This window comes from Hippocampus zosterae, chromosome 5 (assembly GCF_025434085.1).
Source record: "Hippocampus zosterae strain Florida chromosome 5, ASM2543408v3, whole genome shotgun sequence".
Classification (NCBI taxonomy): Eukaryota; Metazoa; Chordata; class Actinopteri; order Syngnathiformes; family Syngnathidae; genus Hippocampus; species Hippocampus zosterae.
The window spans coordinates 27,656,909-27,672,083 of NC_067455.1; positions in this window are offsets into that span (position 1 = coordinate 27,656,909).

A 15,175-nucleotide genomic window follows, 5' to 3' on the forward strand; every position below is an offset into this window, starting at 1 on the left:
CTTGGCCGCCGGGCCGGGGCGGGCATCGCCCCCGGTACCTCCAGCCGCTACTATTTCCGCGGGCCGTGTTCCAACACTATTCACCCCGGCCAAGAGGCCTATTCCCCGGCCCGCACCCCGCCATTGAGACTGCACGGGAATTATTATTTTTTTATCTCTCAACCTGTCCAAGAGGCCTGCTGCCCGCCGCAATTGCCGCCGGGCCGGCCCGCACCCTGCCATTGAGACTGAACGGGAATTATTATTTTTTTATCTCTCAACCTGTCCAAGAGGCCTGCTGCCCGCCGCAATCGCCGCCGGGCCGGCCCGCACCCCGCCATTGAGACTGAACGGGGATTATTATTTTTTTTAACTCGGCCTCCGGGCCGGGGCGGGCTTCGCCCCCGGTACCTCCAGCCGCTTCTATTTACGCGCGCCGCGTTCCAACATATTCACCCCGGCCAAGAGGCCTATTCCCCGGCCCGCACCCCGCCATTGAGACTGCACGGGAATTATTATTTTTTTATCTCTCAACCTGTCCAAGAGGCCTGCTGCCCGCCGCACTCGCCGCCGGGCCGGCCCGCACCCCGCCATTGAGACTGAACGGGGATTATTATTTTTTTTAACTCGGCCTCCGGGCCGGGGCGGGCTTCGCCCCCGGTACCTCCAGCCGCTTCTATTTACGCGCGCCGTGTTCCAACATATTCACCCCGGCCAAGAGGCCTCTTCCCCGGCCACACTCGTCCGCCGGGCCGGCCCGCACCCCGCCATTGAGACTGCACGGGAATTATTATTTTTTTATCTCTCAACCTGTCCAAGAGGCCTGCTGCCCGCCGCACTCGCCGCCGGGCCGGCCCGCACCCCGCCATTGAGACTGAACGGGGATTATTATTTTTTTTAACTCGGCCTCCGGGCCGGGGCGGGCTTCGCCCCCGGTACCTCCAGCCGCTTCTATTTACGCGCGCCGCGTTCCAACATATTCACCCCGGCCAAGAGGCCTCTTCCCCGGCCACACTCGTCCGCCGGGCCGGCCCGCACCCCGCCGTTGAGACTGCACGGGAATTATTATTTTTTTATCTCTCAACCTGTCCAAGAGGCCTGCTGCCCGCCGCACTCGCCGCCGGGCCGGACCGCACCCCGCCATTGAGACTGAACGGGATTATTATTTTTTTTAACTCGGCCTCCGGGCCGGGGCGGGCTTCGCCCCCGGTACCTCCAGCCGCTTCTATTTACGCGCGCCGCGTTCCAACATATTCACCCCGGCCAAGAGGCCTATTCCCCGGCCCGCACCCCGCCATTGAGACTGCACGGGAATTATTATTTTTTTATCTCTCAACCTGTCCAAGAGGCCTGCTGCCCGCCGCACTCGCCGCCGGGCCGGCCCGCACACCGCCATTGAGACTGAACGGGGATTATTATTTTTTTTAACTCGGCCTCCGGGCCGGGGCGTGCTTCGCCCCCGGTACCTCCAACCGCTTCTATTTACGCGCGCCGCGTTCCAACATATTCACCCCGGCCAAGAGGCCTATTCCCCGGCCCGCACCCCGCCATTGAGACTGCATGGGAATTATTATTTTTTTATCTCTCAACCTGTCCAAGAGGCCTGCTGCCCGCCGCAATCGCCGCCGGGCCGGCCCGCACCCTGCCATTGAGACTGAACGGGATTATTTATTTTTTTAACTTGGCCGCCGGGCCGGGGCGGGCATCGCCCCCGGTACCTCCAGCCGCTACTATTTCCGCGGGCCGTGTTCCAACACTATTCACCCCGGCCAAGAGGCCTATTCCCCGGCCCGCACCCCGCCATTGAGACTGCACGGGAATTATTATTTTTTTATCTCTCAACCTGTCCAAGAGGCCTGCTGCCCGCCGCACTCGCCGCCGGGCCGGCCCGCACCCCGCCATTGAGACTGAACGGGGATTATTATTTTTTTTAACTCGGCCTCCGGGCCGGGGCGGGCTTCGCCCCCGGTACCTCCAGCCGCTTCTATTTACGCGCGCCGCGTTCCAACATATTCACCCCGGCCAAGAGGCCTATTCCCCGGCCCGCACCCCGCCATTGAGACTGCACGGGAATTATTATTTTTTTATCTCTCAACCTGTCCAAGAGGCCTGCTGCCCGCCGCACTCGCCGCCGGGCCGGCCCGCACCCCGCCATTGAGACTGAACGGGGATTATTATTTTTTTTAACTCGGCCTCCGGGCCGGGGCGGGCTTCGCCCCCGGTACCTCCAGCCGCTTCTATTTACGCGCGCCGCGTTCCAACATATTCACCCCGGCCAAGAGGCCTATTCCCCGGCCCGCACCCCGCCATTGAGACTGCAAGGGAATTATTATTTTTTTATCTCTCAACCTGTCCAAGAGGCCTGCTGCCCGCCGCAATTGCCGCCGGGCCGGCCCGCACCCTGCCATTGAGACTGAACGGGAATTATTATTTTTTTATCTCTCAACCTGTCCAAGAGGCCTGCTGCCCGCCGCAATCGCCGCCGGGCCGGCCCGCACCCTGCCATTGAGACTGAACGGGGATTATTTATTTTTTTAACTTGGCCGCCGGGCCAGGGCGGGCATCGCCCCCGGTACCTCCAGCCGCTACTATTTCCGCGGGCCGTGTTCCAACACTATTCACCCCGGCCAAGAGGCCTATTCCCCGGCCCGCACCCCGCCATTGAGACTGCACGGGAATTATTATTTTTTTATCTCTCAACCTGTCCAAGAGGCCTGCTGCCCGCCGCACTCGCTGCCGGGCCGGCCCGCACCCCGCCATTGAGACTGAACGGGGATTATTATTTTTTTTAACTCGGCCTCCGGGCCGGGGCGGGCTTCGCCCCCGGTACCTCCAGCCGCTTCTATTTACGCGCGCCGCGTTCCAACATATTCACCCCGGCCAAGAGGCCTATTCCCCGGCCCGCACCCCGCCATTGAGACTGCATGGGAATTATTATTTTTTTATCTCTCAACCTGTCCAAGAGGCCTGCTGCCCGCCGCAATCGCCGCCGGGCCGGCCCGCACCCTGCCATTGAGACTGAACGGGATTATTTATTTTTTTAACTTGGCCGCCGGGCCGGGGCGGGCATCGCCCCCGGTACCTCCAGCCGCTACTATTTCCGCGGGCCGTGTTCCAACACTATTCACCCCGGCCAAGAGGCCTATTCCCCGGCCCGCACCCCGCCATTGAGACTGCACGGGAATTATTATTTTTTTATCTCTCAACCTGTCCAAGAGGCCTGCTGCCCGCCGCACTCGCCGCCGGGCCGGCCCGCACCCCGCCATTGAGACTGAACGGGATTATTATTTTTTTTAACTCGGCCTCCGGGCCGGGGCGGGCTTCGCCCCCGGTACCTCCAGCCGCTTCTATTTACGCGCGCCGCGTTCCAACATATTCACCCCGGCCAAGAGGCCTATTCCCCGGCCCGCACCCCGCCATTGAGACTGCATGGGAATTATTATTTTTTTATCTCTCAACCTGTCCAAGAGGCCTGCTGCCCGCCGCAATCGCCGCCGGGCCGGCCCGCACCCTGCCATTGAGACTGAACGGGATTATTTATTTTTTTAACTTGGCCGCCGGGCCGGGGCGGGCATCGCCCCCGGTACCTCCAGCCGCTACTATTTCCGCGGGCCGTGTTCCAACACTATTCACCCCGGCCAAGAGGCCTATTCCCCGGCCCGCACCCCGCCATTGAGACTGCACGGGAATTATTATTTTTTTATCTCTCAACCTGTCCAAGAGGCCTGCTGCCCGCCGCACTCGCCGCCGGGCCGGCCCGCACCCCGCCATTGAGACTGAACGGGGATTATTATTTTTTTTAACTCGGCCTCCGGGCCGGGGCGGGCTTCGCCCCCGGTACCTCCAGCCGCTTCTATTTACGCGCGCCGCGTTCCAACATATTCACCCCGGCCAAGAGGCCTATTCCCCGGCCCGCACCCCGCCATTGAGACTGCACGGGAATTATTATTTTTTTATCTCTCAACCTGTCCAAGAGGCCTGCTGCCCGCCGCACTCGCCGCCGGGCCGGCCCGCACCCCGCCATTGAGACTGAACGGGGATTATTATTTTTTTTAACTCGGCCTCCGGGCCGGGGCGGGCTTCGCCCCCGGTACCTCCAGCCGCTTCTATTTACGCGCGCCGCGTTCCAACATATTCACCCCGGCCAAGAGGCCTATTCCCCGGCCCGCACCCCGCCATTGAGACTGCAAGGGAATTATTATTTTTTTATCTCTCAACCTGTCCAAGAGGCCTGCTGCCCGCCGCAATTGCCGCCGGGCCGGCCCGCACCCTGCCATTGAGACTGAACGGGAATTATTATTTTTTTATCTCTCAACCTGTCCAAGAGGCCTGCTGCCCGCCGCAATCGCCGCCGGGCCGGCCCGCACCCTGCCATTGAGACTGAACGGGGATTATTTATTTTTTTAACTTGGCCGCCGGGCCAGGGCGGGCATCGCCCCCGGTACCTCCAGCCGCTACTATTTCCGCAGGCCGTGTTCCAACACTATTCACCCCGGCCAAGAGGCCTATTCCCCGGCCCGCACCCCGCCATTGAGACTGCACGGGAATTATTATTTTTTTATCTCTCAACCTGTCCAAGAGGCCTGCTGCCCGCCGCACTCGCTGCCGGGCCGGCCCGCACCCCGCCATTGAGACTGAACGGGGATTATTATTTTTTTTAACTCGGCCTCCGGGCCGGGGCGGGCTTCGCCCCCGGTACCTCCAGCCGCTTCTATTTAGCGCGCCGCGTTCCAACATATTCACCCCGGCCAAGAGGCCTATTCCCCGGCCCGCACCCCGCCATTGAGACTGCAAGGGAATTATTATTTTTTTATCTCTCAACCTGTCCAAGAGGCCTGCTGCCCGCCGCAATTGCCGCCGGGCCGGCCCGCACCCTGCCATTGAGACTGAACGGGAATTATTATTTTTTTATCTCTCAACCTGTCCAAGAGGCCTGCTGCCCGCCGCAATCGCCGCCGGGCCGGCCCGCACCCTGCCATTGAGACTGAACGGGGATTATTTATTTTTTTAACTTGGCCGCCGGGCCAGGGCGGGCATCGCCCCCGGTACCTCCAGCCGCTACTATTTCCGCGGGCCGTGTTCCAACACTATTCACCCCGGCCAAGAGGCCTATTCCCCGGCCCGCACCCCGCCATTGAGACTGCATGGGAATTATTATTTTTTTATCTCTCAACCTGTCCAAGAGGCCTGCTGCCCGCCGCACTCGCTGCCGGGCCGGCCCGCACCCCGCCATTGAGACTTAACGGGGATTATTATTTTTTTTAACTCGGCCTCCGGGCCGGGGCGGGCTTCGCCCCCGGTACCTCCAGCCGCTTCTATTTACGCGCGCCGCGTTCCAACATATTCACCCCGGCCAAGAGGCCTATTCCCCGGCCCGCACCCCGCCATTGAGACTGCATGGGAATTATTATTTTTTTATCTCTCAACCTGTCCAAGAGGCCTGCTGCCCGCCGCAATCGCCGCCGGGCCGGCCCGCACCCTGCCATTGAGACTGAACGGGATTATTTATTTTTTTAACTTGGCCGCCGGGCCGGGGCGGGCATCGCCCCCGGTACCTCCAGCCGCTACTATTTCCGCGGGCCGTGTTCCAACACTATTCACCCCGGCCAAGAGGCCTATTCCCCGGCCCGCACCCCGCCATTGAGACTGCACGGGAATTATTATTTTTTTATCTCTCAACCTGTCCAAGAGGCCTGCTGCCCGCCGCACTCGCCGCCGGGCCGGCCCGCACCCCGCCATTGAGACTGAACGGGATTATTATTTTTTTTAACTCGGCCTCCGGGCCGGGGCGGGCTTCGCCCCCGGTACCTCCAGCCGCTTCTATTTACGCGCGCCGCGTTCCAACATATTCACCCCGGCCAAGAGGCCTATTCCCCGGCCCGCACCCCGCCATTGAGACTGCATGGGAATTATTATTTTTTTATCTCTCAACCTGTCCAAGAGGCCTGCTGCCCGCCGCAATCGCCGCCGGGCCGGCCCGCACCCTGCCATTGAGACTGAACGGGATTATTTATTTTTTTAACTTGGCCGCCGGGCCGGGGCGGGCATCGCCCCCGGTACCTCCAGCCGCTACTATTTCCGCGGGCCGTGTTCCAACACTATTCACCCCGGCCAAGAGGCCTATTCCCCGGCCCGCACCCCGCCATTGAGACTGCACGGGAATTATTATTTTTTTATCTCTCAACCTGTCCAAGAGGCCTGCTGCCCGCCGCACTCGCCGCCGGGCCGGCCCGCACCCCGCCATTGAGACTGAACGGGGATTATTATTTTTTTTAACTCGGCCTCCGGGCCGGGGCGGGCTTCGCCCCCGGTACCTCCAGCCGCTTCTATTTACGCGCGCCGCGTTCCAACATATTCACCCCGGCCAAGAGGCCTATTCCCCGGCCCGCACCCCGCCATTGAGACTGCACGGGAATTATTATTTTTTTATCTCTCAACCTGTCCAAGAGGCCTGCTGCCCGCCGCACTCGCCGCCGGGCCGGCCCGCACCCCGCCATTGAGACTGAACGGGGATTATTATTTTTTTTAACTCGGCCTCCGGGCCGGGGCGGGCTTCGCCCCCGGTACCTCCAGCCGCTTCTATTTACGCGCGCCGCGTTCCAACATATTCACCCCGGCCAAGAGGCCTATTCCCCGGCCCGCACCCCGCCATTGAGACTGCAAGGGAATTATTATTTTTTTATCTCTCAACCTGTCCAAGAGGCCTGCTGCCCGCCGCAATTGCCGCCGGGCCGGCCCGCACCCTGCCATTGAGACTGAACGGGAATTATTATTTTTTTATCTCTCAACCTGTCCAAGAGGCCTGCTGCCCGCCGCAATCGCCGCCGGGCCGGCCCGCACCCTGCCATTGAGACTGAACGGGGATTATTTATTTTTTTAACTTGGCCGCCGGGCCAGGGCGGGCATCGCCCCCGGTACCTCCAGCCGCTACTATTTCCGCAGGCCGTGTTCCAACACTATTCACCCCGGCCAAGAGGCCTATTCCCCGGCCCGCACCCCGCCATTGAGACTGCACGGGAATTATTATTTTTTTATCTCTCAACCTGTCCAAGAGGCCTGCTGCCCGCCGCACTCGCTGCCGGGCCGGCCCGCACCCCGCCATTGAGACTGAACGGGGATTATTATTTTTTTTAACTCGGCCTCCGGGCCGGGGCGGGCTTCGCCCCCGGTACCTCCAGCCGCTTCTATTTAGCGCGCCGCGTTCCAACATATTCACCCCGGCCAAGAGGCCTATTCCCCGGCCCGCACCCCGCCATTGAGACTGCAAGGGAATTATTATTTTTTTATCTCTCAACCTGTCCAAGAGGCCTGCTGCCCGCCGCAATTGCCGCCGGGCCGGCCCGCACCCTGCCATTGAGACTGAACGGGAATTATTATTTTTTTATCTCTCAACCTGTCCAAGAGGCCTGCTGCCCGCCGCAATCGCCGCCGGGCCGGCCCGCACCCTGCCATTGAGACTGAACGGGGATTATTTATTTTTTTAACTTGGCCGCCGGGCCAGGGCGGGCATCGCCCCCGGTACCTCCAGCCGCTACTATTTCCGCGGGCCGTGTTCCAACACTATTCACCCCGGCCAAGAGGCCTATTCCCCGGCCCGCACCCCGCCATTGAGACTGCATGGGAATTATTATTTTTTTATCTCTCAACCTGTCCAAGAGGCCTGCTGCCCGCCGCACTCGCTGCCGGGCCGGCCCGCACCCCGCCATTGAGACTTAACGGGGATTATTATTTTTTTTAACTCGGCCTCCGGGCCGGGGCGGGCTTCGCCCCCGGTACCTCCAGCCGCTTCTATTTACGCGCGCCGCGTTCCAACATATTCACCCCGGCCAAGAGGCCTATTCCCCGGCCCGCACCCCGCCATTGAGACTGCATGGGAATTATTATTTTTTTATCTCTCAACCTGTCCAAGAGGCCTGCTGCCCGCCGCAATCGCCGCCGGGCCGGCCCGCACCCTGCCATTGAGACTGAACGGGATTATTTATTTTTTTAACTTGGCCGCCGGGCCGGGGCGGGCATCGCCCCCGGTACCTCCAGCCGCTACTATTTCCGCGGGCCGTGTTCCAACACTATTCACCCCGGCCAAGAGGCCTATTCCCCGGCCCGCACCCCGCCATTGAGACTGCACGGGAATTATTATTTTTTTATCTCTCAACCTGTCCAAGAGGCCTGCTGCCCGCCGCACTCGCCGCCGGGCCGGCCCGCACCCCGCCATTGAGACTGAACGGGATTATTATTTTTTTTAACTCGGCCTCCGGGCCGGGGCGGGCTTCGCCCCCGGTACCTCCAGCCGCTTCTATTTACGCGCGCCGCGTTCCAACATATTCACCCCGGCCAAGAGGCCTATTCCCCGGCCCGCACCCCGCCATTGAGACTGCATGGGAATTATTATTTTTTTATCTCTCAACCTGTCCAAGAGGCCTGCTGCCCGCCGCAATCGCCGCCGGGCCGGCCCGCACCCTGCCATTGAGACTGAACGGGATTATTTATTTTTTTAACTTGGCCGCCGGGCCGGGGCGGGCATCGCCCCCGGTACCTCCAGCCGCTACTATTTCCGCGGGCCGTGTTCCAACACTATTCACCCCGGCCAAGAGGCCTATTCCCCGGCCCGCACCCCGCCATTGAGACTGCACGGGAATTATTATTTTTTTATCTCTCAACCTGTCCAAGAGGCCTGCTGCCCGCCGCACTCGCCGCCGGGCCGGCCCGCACCCCGCCATTGAGACTGAACGGGGATTATTATTTTTTTTAACTCGGCCTCCGGGCCGGGGCGGGCTTCACCCCCGGTACCTCCAGCCGCTTCTATTTACGCGCGCCGCGTTCCAACATATTCACCCCGGCCAAGAGGCCTATTCCCCGGCCCGCACCCCGCCATTGAGACTGCACGGGAATTATTATTTTTTTATCTCTCAACCTGTCCAAGAGGCCTGCTGCCCGCCGCACTCGCCGCCGGGCCGGCCCGCACCCCGCCATTGAGACTGAACGGGGATTATTATTTTTTTTAACTCGGCCTCCGGGCCGGGGCGGGCTTCGCCCCCGGTACCTCCAGCCGCTTCTATTTACGCGCGCCGCGTTCCAACATATTCACCCCGGCCAAGAGGCCTATTCCCCGGCCCGCACCCCGCCATTGAGACTGCAAGGGAATTATTATTTTTTTATCTCTCAACCTGTCCAAGAGGCCTGCTGCCCGCCGCAATTGCCGCCGGGCCGGCCCGCACCCTGCCATTGAGACTGAACGGGAATTATTATTTTTTTATCTCTCAACCTGTCCAAGAGGCCTGCTGCCCGCCGCAATCGCCGCCGGGCCGGCCCGCACCCTGCCATTGAGACTGAACGGGGATTATTTATTTTTTTAACTTGGCCGCCGGGCCAGGGCGGGCATCGCCCCCGGTACCTCCAGCCGCTACTATTTCCGCAGGCCGTGTTCCAACACTATTCACCCCGGCCAAGAGGCCTATTCCCCGGCCCGCACCCCGCCATTGAGACTGCACGGGAATTATTATTTTTTTATCTCTCAACCTGTCCAAGAGGCCTGCTGCCCGCCGCACTCGCTGCCGGGCCGGCCCGCACCCCGCCATTGAGACTGAACGGGGATTATTATTTTTTTTAACTCGGCCTCCGGGCCGGGGCGGGCTTCGCCCCCGGTACCTCCAGCCGCTTCTATTTAGCGCGCCGCGTTCCAACATATTCACCCCGGCCAAGAGGCCTATTCCCCGGCCCGCACCCCGCCATTGAGACTGCATGGGAATTATTATTTTTTTATCTCTCAACCTGTCCAAGAGGCCTGCTGCCCGCCGCACTCGCCGCCGGGCCGGCCCGCACCCCGCCATTGAGACTGAACGGGGATTATTATTTTTTTTAACTCGGCCTCCGGGCCGGGGCAGGCTTCGACCCCGGTACCTCCAGCCGCTTCTATTTACGCGCGCCGCGTTCCAACATATTCACCCCGGCCAAGAGGCCTCTTCCCCGGCCACACTCGTCCGCCGGGCCGGCCCGCACCCCGCCATTGAGACTACACGGGAATTATTTTTTTTTTTATCTCTCAACCTGTCCAAGAGGCCTGCTGCCCGCCGCAATCGCCGCCGGGCCGGCCCGCACCCTGCCATTGAGACTGAACGGGGATTATTTATTTTTTTAACTTGGCCGCCGGGCCGGGGCGGGCATCGCCCCCGGTACCTCCAGCCGCTACTATTTCCGCGGGCCGTGTTCCAACACTATTCACCCCGGCCAAGAGGCCTATTTCCCGGCCCGCACCCCGCCATTGAGACTGCACGGGAATTATTATTTTTTTATCTCTCAACCTGTCCAAGAGGCCTGCTGCCCGCCGCACTCGCCGCCGGGCCGGCCCGCACCCCGCCATTGAGACTGTACGGGGATTATTATTTTTTTTAACTCGGCCGCCGGGCCGGGGCGGGCTTCGCCCCCGGTACCTCCAGCCGCTTCTATTTACGCGCGCCGCGTTCCAACATATTCACCCCGGCCAAGAGGCCTATTCCCCGGCCACACTCGTCCGCCGGGCCGGCCCGCACCCCGCCATTGAGACTACACGGGAATTATTATTTTTTTTATCTCTCAACCTGTCCAAGAGGCCTGCTGCCCGCCGCAATCGCCGCCGGCCCGGCCCGCACCCTGCCATTGAGACTGAACGGGGATTATTTATTTTTTTAACTTGGCCGCCGGGCCGGGGCGGGCATCGCCCCCGGTACCTCCAGCCGCTACTATTTCCGCGGGCCGTGTTCCAACACTATTCACCCCGGCCAAGAGGCCTATTCCCCGGCCCGCACCCCGCCATTGAGACTGCACGGGAATTATTATTTTTTTATCTCTCAACCTGTCCAAGAGGCCTGCTGCCCGCCGCACTCGCCGCCGGGCCGGCCCGCACCCCGCCATTGAGACTGTACGGGGATTATTATTTTTTTTAACTCGGCCGCCGGGCCGGGGCGGGCTTCGCCCCCGGTACCTCCAGCCGCTTCTATTTACGCGCGCCGCGTTCCAACATATTCACCCCGGCCAAGAGGCCTCTTCCCCGGCCACACTCGTCCGCCGGGCCGGCCCGCACCCCGCCATTGAGACTGCACGGGAATTATTATTTTTTTATCTCTCAACCTGTCCAAGAGGCCTGCTGCCCGCCGCACTCGCCGCCGGGCCGGCCCGCACCCCGCCATTGAGACTGAACGGGGATTATTATTTTTTTTAACTCGGCCTCCGGGCCGGGGCGGGCTTCGCCCCCGGTACCTCCAGCCGCTTCTATTTACGCGCGCCGCGTTCCAACATATTCACCCCGGCAAAGAGGCCTCTTCCCCGGCCACACTCGTCCGCCGGGCCGGCCCGCACCCCGCCATTGAGACTGCACGGGAATTATTATTTTTTTATCTCTCAACCTGTCCAAGAGGCCTGCTGCCCGCCGCAATCGCCGCCGGGCCGGCCCGCACCCTGCCATTGAGACTGAACGGGGATTATTTATTTTTTTAACTTGGCCGCCGGCCCGGGACGGGCATCGCCCCCGGTACCTCCAGCCGCTACTATTTCCGCGGGCCGTGTTCCAACACTATTCACCCCGGCCAAGAGGCCTAGTCCCCGGCCCGCACCCCGCCATTGAAACTGCATGGGAATTATTATTTTTTTATCTCTCAACCTGTCCAAGAGGCCTGCTGCCCGCCGCACTCGCCGCCGGGCCGGCCTGCACCCCGCCATTGAGACTGAACGGGGATTATTTTTTTTTTTAACTCGGCCTCCGGGCCGGGGCGGGCTTCGCCCCCGGTACCTCCAGCCGCTTCTATTTACGCGCGCCGCGTTCCAACATATTCACCCCGGCCAAGAGGCCTATTCCCCGGCCCGCACCCCGCCATTGAGACTGCATGGGAATTATTATTTTTTTATCTCTCAACCTGTCCAAGAGGCCTGCTGCCCGCCGCAATTGCCGCCGGGCCGGCCCGCACCCTGCCATTGAGACTGAACGGGAATTATTATTTTTTTATCTCTCAACCTGTCCAAGAGGCCTGCTGCCCGCCGCACTCGCCGCCGGGCCGGCCCGCACCCTGCCATTGAGACTGAACGGGGATTATTTATTTTTTTAACTTGGCCGCCGGGCCGGGGCGGGCATCGCCCCCGGTACCTCCAGCCGCTACTATTTCCGCGGGCCGTGTTCCAACACTATTCACCCCGGCCAAGAGGCCTATTCCCCGGCCCGCACCCCGCCATTGAGACTGCATGGGAATTATTATTTTTTTATCTCTCAACCTGTCCAAGAGGCCTGCTGCCCGCCGCAATCGCCGCCGGGCCGGCCCGCACCCTGCCATTGAGACTGAACGGGGATTTTTTTTTTTTTAACTTGGCCGCCGGGCCGGGGCGGGCATCGCCCCCGGTACCTCCAGCCGCTACTATTTCCGCAGGCCGTGTTCCAACACTATTAACCCCGGCCAAGAGGCCTATTCCCCGGCCCGCACCCCGCCATTGAAACTGCATGGGAATTATTATTTTTTTATCTCTCAACCTGTCCAAGAGGCCTGCTGCCCGCCGCACTCGCCGCCGGGCCGGCCCGCACCCCGCCATTGAGACTGAACGGGGATTTTTTTTTTTTTTAACTCGGCCTCCGGGCCGGGGCGGGCTTCGCCCCCGGTACCTCCAGCCGCTTCTATTTACGCGCGCCGCGTTCCAACATATTCACCCCGGCCAAGAGGCCTATTCCCCGGCCCGCACCCCGCCATTGAGACTGCATGGGAATTATTATTTTTTTATCTCTCAACCTGTCCAAGAGGCCTGCTGCCCGCCGCAATTGCCGCCGGGCCGGCCCGCACCCTGCCATTGAGACTGAACGGGAATTATTATTTTTTTATCTCTCAACCTGTCCAAGAGGCCTGCTGCCCGCCGCACTCGCCGCCGGGCCGGCCCGCACCCTGCCATTGAGACTGAACGGGGATTATTTATTTTTTTAACTTGGCCGCCGGGCCGGGGCGGGCATCGCCCCTGGTACCTCCAGCCGCTACTATTTCCGCGGGCCGTGTTCCAACACTATTCACCCCGGCCAAGAGGCCTATTCCCCGGCCCGCACCCCGCCATTGAGACTGCATGGGAATTATTATTTTTTTATCTCTCAACCTGTCCAAGAGGCCTGCTGCCCGCCGCAATCGCCGCCGGGCCGGCCCGCACCCTGCCATTGAGACTGAACGGGATTATTTATTTTTTTAACTTGGCCGCGGGCCGGGGCGGGCATCGCCCCCGGTACCTCCAGCCGCTACTATTTCCGCGGGCCGTGTTCCAACACTATTCACCCCGGCCAAGAGGCCTATTCCCCGGCCCGCACCCCGCCATTGAGACTGCATGGGAATTATTATTTTTTTATCTCTCAACCTGTCCAAGAGGCCTGCTGCCCGCCGCAATCGCCGCCGGGCCGGCCCGCACCCTGCCATTGAGACTGAACGGGATTATTTATTTTTTTAACTTGGCCGCGGGCCGGGGCGGGCATCGCCCCCGGTACCTCCAGCCGATACTATTTCCGCGGGCCGTGTTCCAACACTATTCACCCCGGCCAAGAGGCCTATTCCCCGGCCCGCACCCCGCCATTGAGACTGCACGGGAATTATTATTTTTTTATCTCTCAACCTGTCCAAGAGGCCTGCTGCCCGCCGCACTCGCCGCCGGGCCGGCCCGCACCCCGCCATTGAGACTGAACGGGGATTATTATTTTTTTTAACTCGGCCTCCGGGCCGGGGCGGGCTTCGCCCCCGGTACCTCCAGCCGCTTCTATTTACGCGCGCCGCGTTCCAACATATTCACCCCGGCCAAGAGGCCTATTCCCCGGCCCGCACCCCGCCATTGAGACTGCATGGGAATTATTATTTTTTTATCTCTCAACCTGTCCAAGAGGCCTGCTGCCCGCCGCAATCGCCGCCGGGCCGGCCCGCACCCTGCCATTGAGACTGAACGGGATTATTTATTTTTTTAACTTGGCCGCCGGGCCGGGGCGGGCATCGCCCCCGGTACCTCCAGCCGCTACTATTTCTGCGGGCCGTGTTCCAACACTATTCACCCCGGCCAAGAGGCCTATTCCCCGGCCCGCACCCCGCCATTGAGACTGCACGGGAATTATTATTTTTTTATCTCTCAACCTGTCCAAGAGGCCTGCTGCCCGCCGCACTCGCCGCCGGGCCGGCCCGCACCCCGCCATTGAGACTGAACGGGGATTATTATTTTTTTTAACTCGGCCTCCGGGCCGGGGCGGGCTTCGCCCCCGGTACCTCCAGCCGCTTCTATTTACGCGCGCCGCGTTCCAACATATTCACCCCGGCCAAGAGGCCTATTCCCCGGCCCGCACCCCGCCATTGAGACTGCATGGGAATTATTATTTTTTTATCTCTCAACCTGTCCAAGAGGCCTGCTGCCCGCCGCAATCGCCGCCGGGCCGGCCCGCACCCTGCCATTGAGACTGAACGGGATTATTTATTTTTTTAACTTGGCCGCCGGGCCGGGGCGGGCATCGCCCCCGGTACCTCCAGCCGCTACTATTTACGCGCGCCGCGTTCCAACACTATTCACCCCGGCCAAGAGGCCTATTCCCCGGCCCGCACCCCGCCATTGAGACTGCACGGGAATTATTATTTTTTTATCTCTCAACCTGTCCAAGAGGCCTGCTGCCCGCCGCACTCGCCGCCGGGCCGGCCCGCACACCGCCATTGAGACTGAACGGGGATTATTATTTTTTTTAACTCGGCCTCCGGGCCGGGGCGGGCTTCGCCCCCGGTACCTCCAGCCGCTTCTATTTACGCGCGCCGCGTTCCAACATATTCACCCCGGCCAAGAGGCCTATTCCCCGGCCCGCACCCCGCCATTGAGACTGCAAGGGAATTATTATTTTTTTATCTCTCAACCTGTCCAAGAGGCCTGCTGCCCGCTGCAATTGCCGCCGGGCCGGCCCGCACCCTGCCATTGAGACTGAACGGGAATTATTATTTTTTTATCTCTCAACCTGTCCAAGAGGCCTGCTGCCCGCCGCAATCGCCGCCGGGCCGGCCCGCACCCCGCCATTGAGACTGAACGGGGATTATTATTTTTTTTAACTCGGCCTCCGGGCCGGGGCGGGCTTCGCCCCCGGTACCTCCAGCCGCTTCTATTTACGCGCGCCGCGTTCCAACATATTCACCCCGGCCAAGAGGCCTATTCCCCGGCCCGCACCCCGCCATTGAGACTGCACGGGAATTAT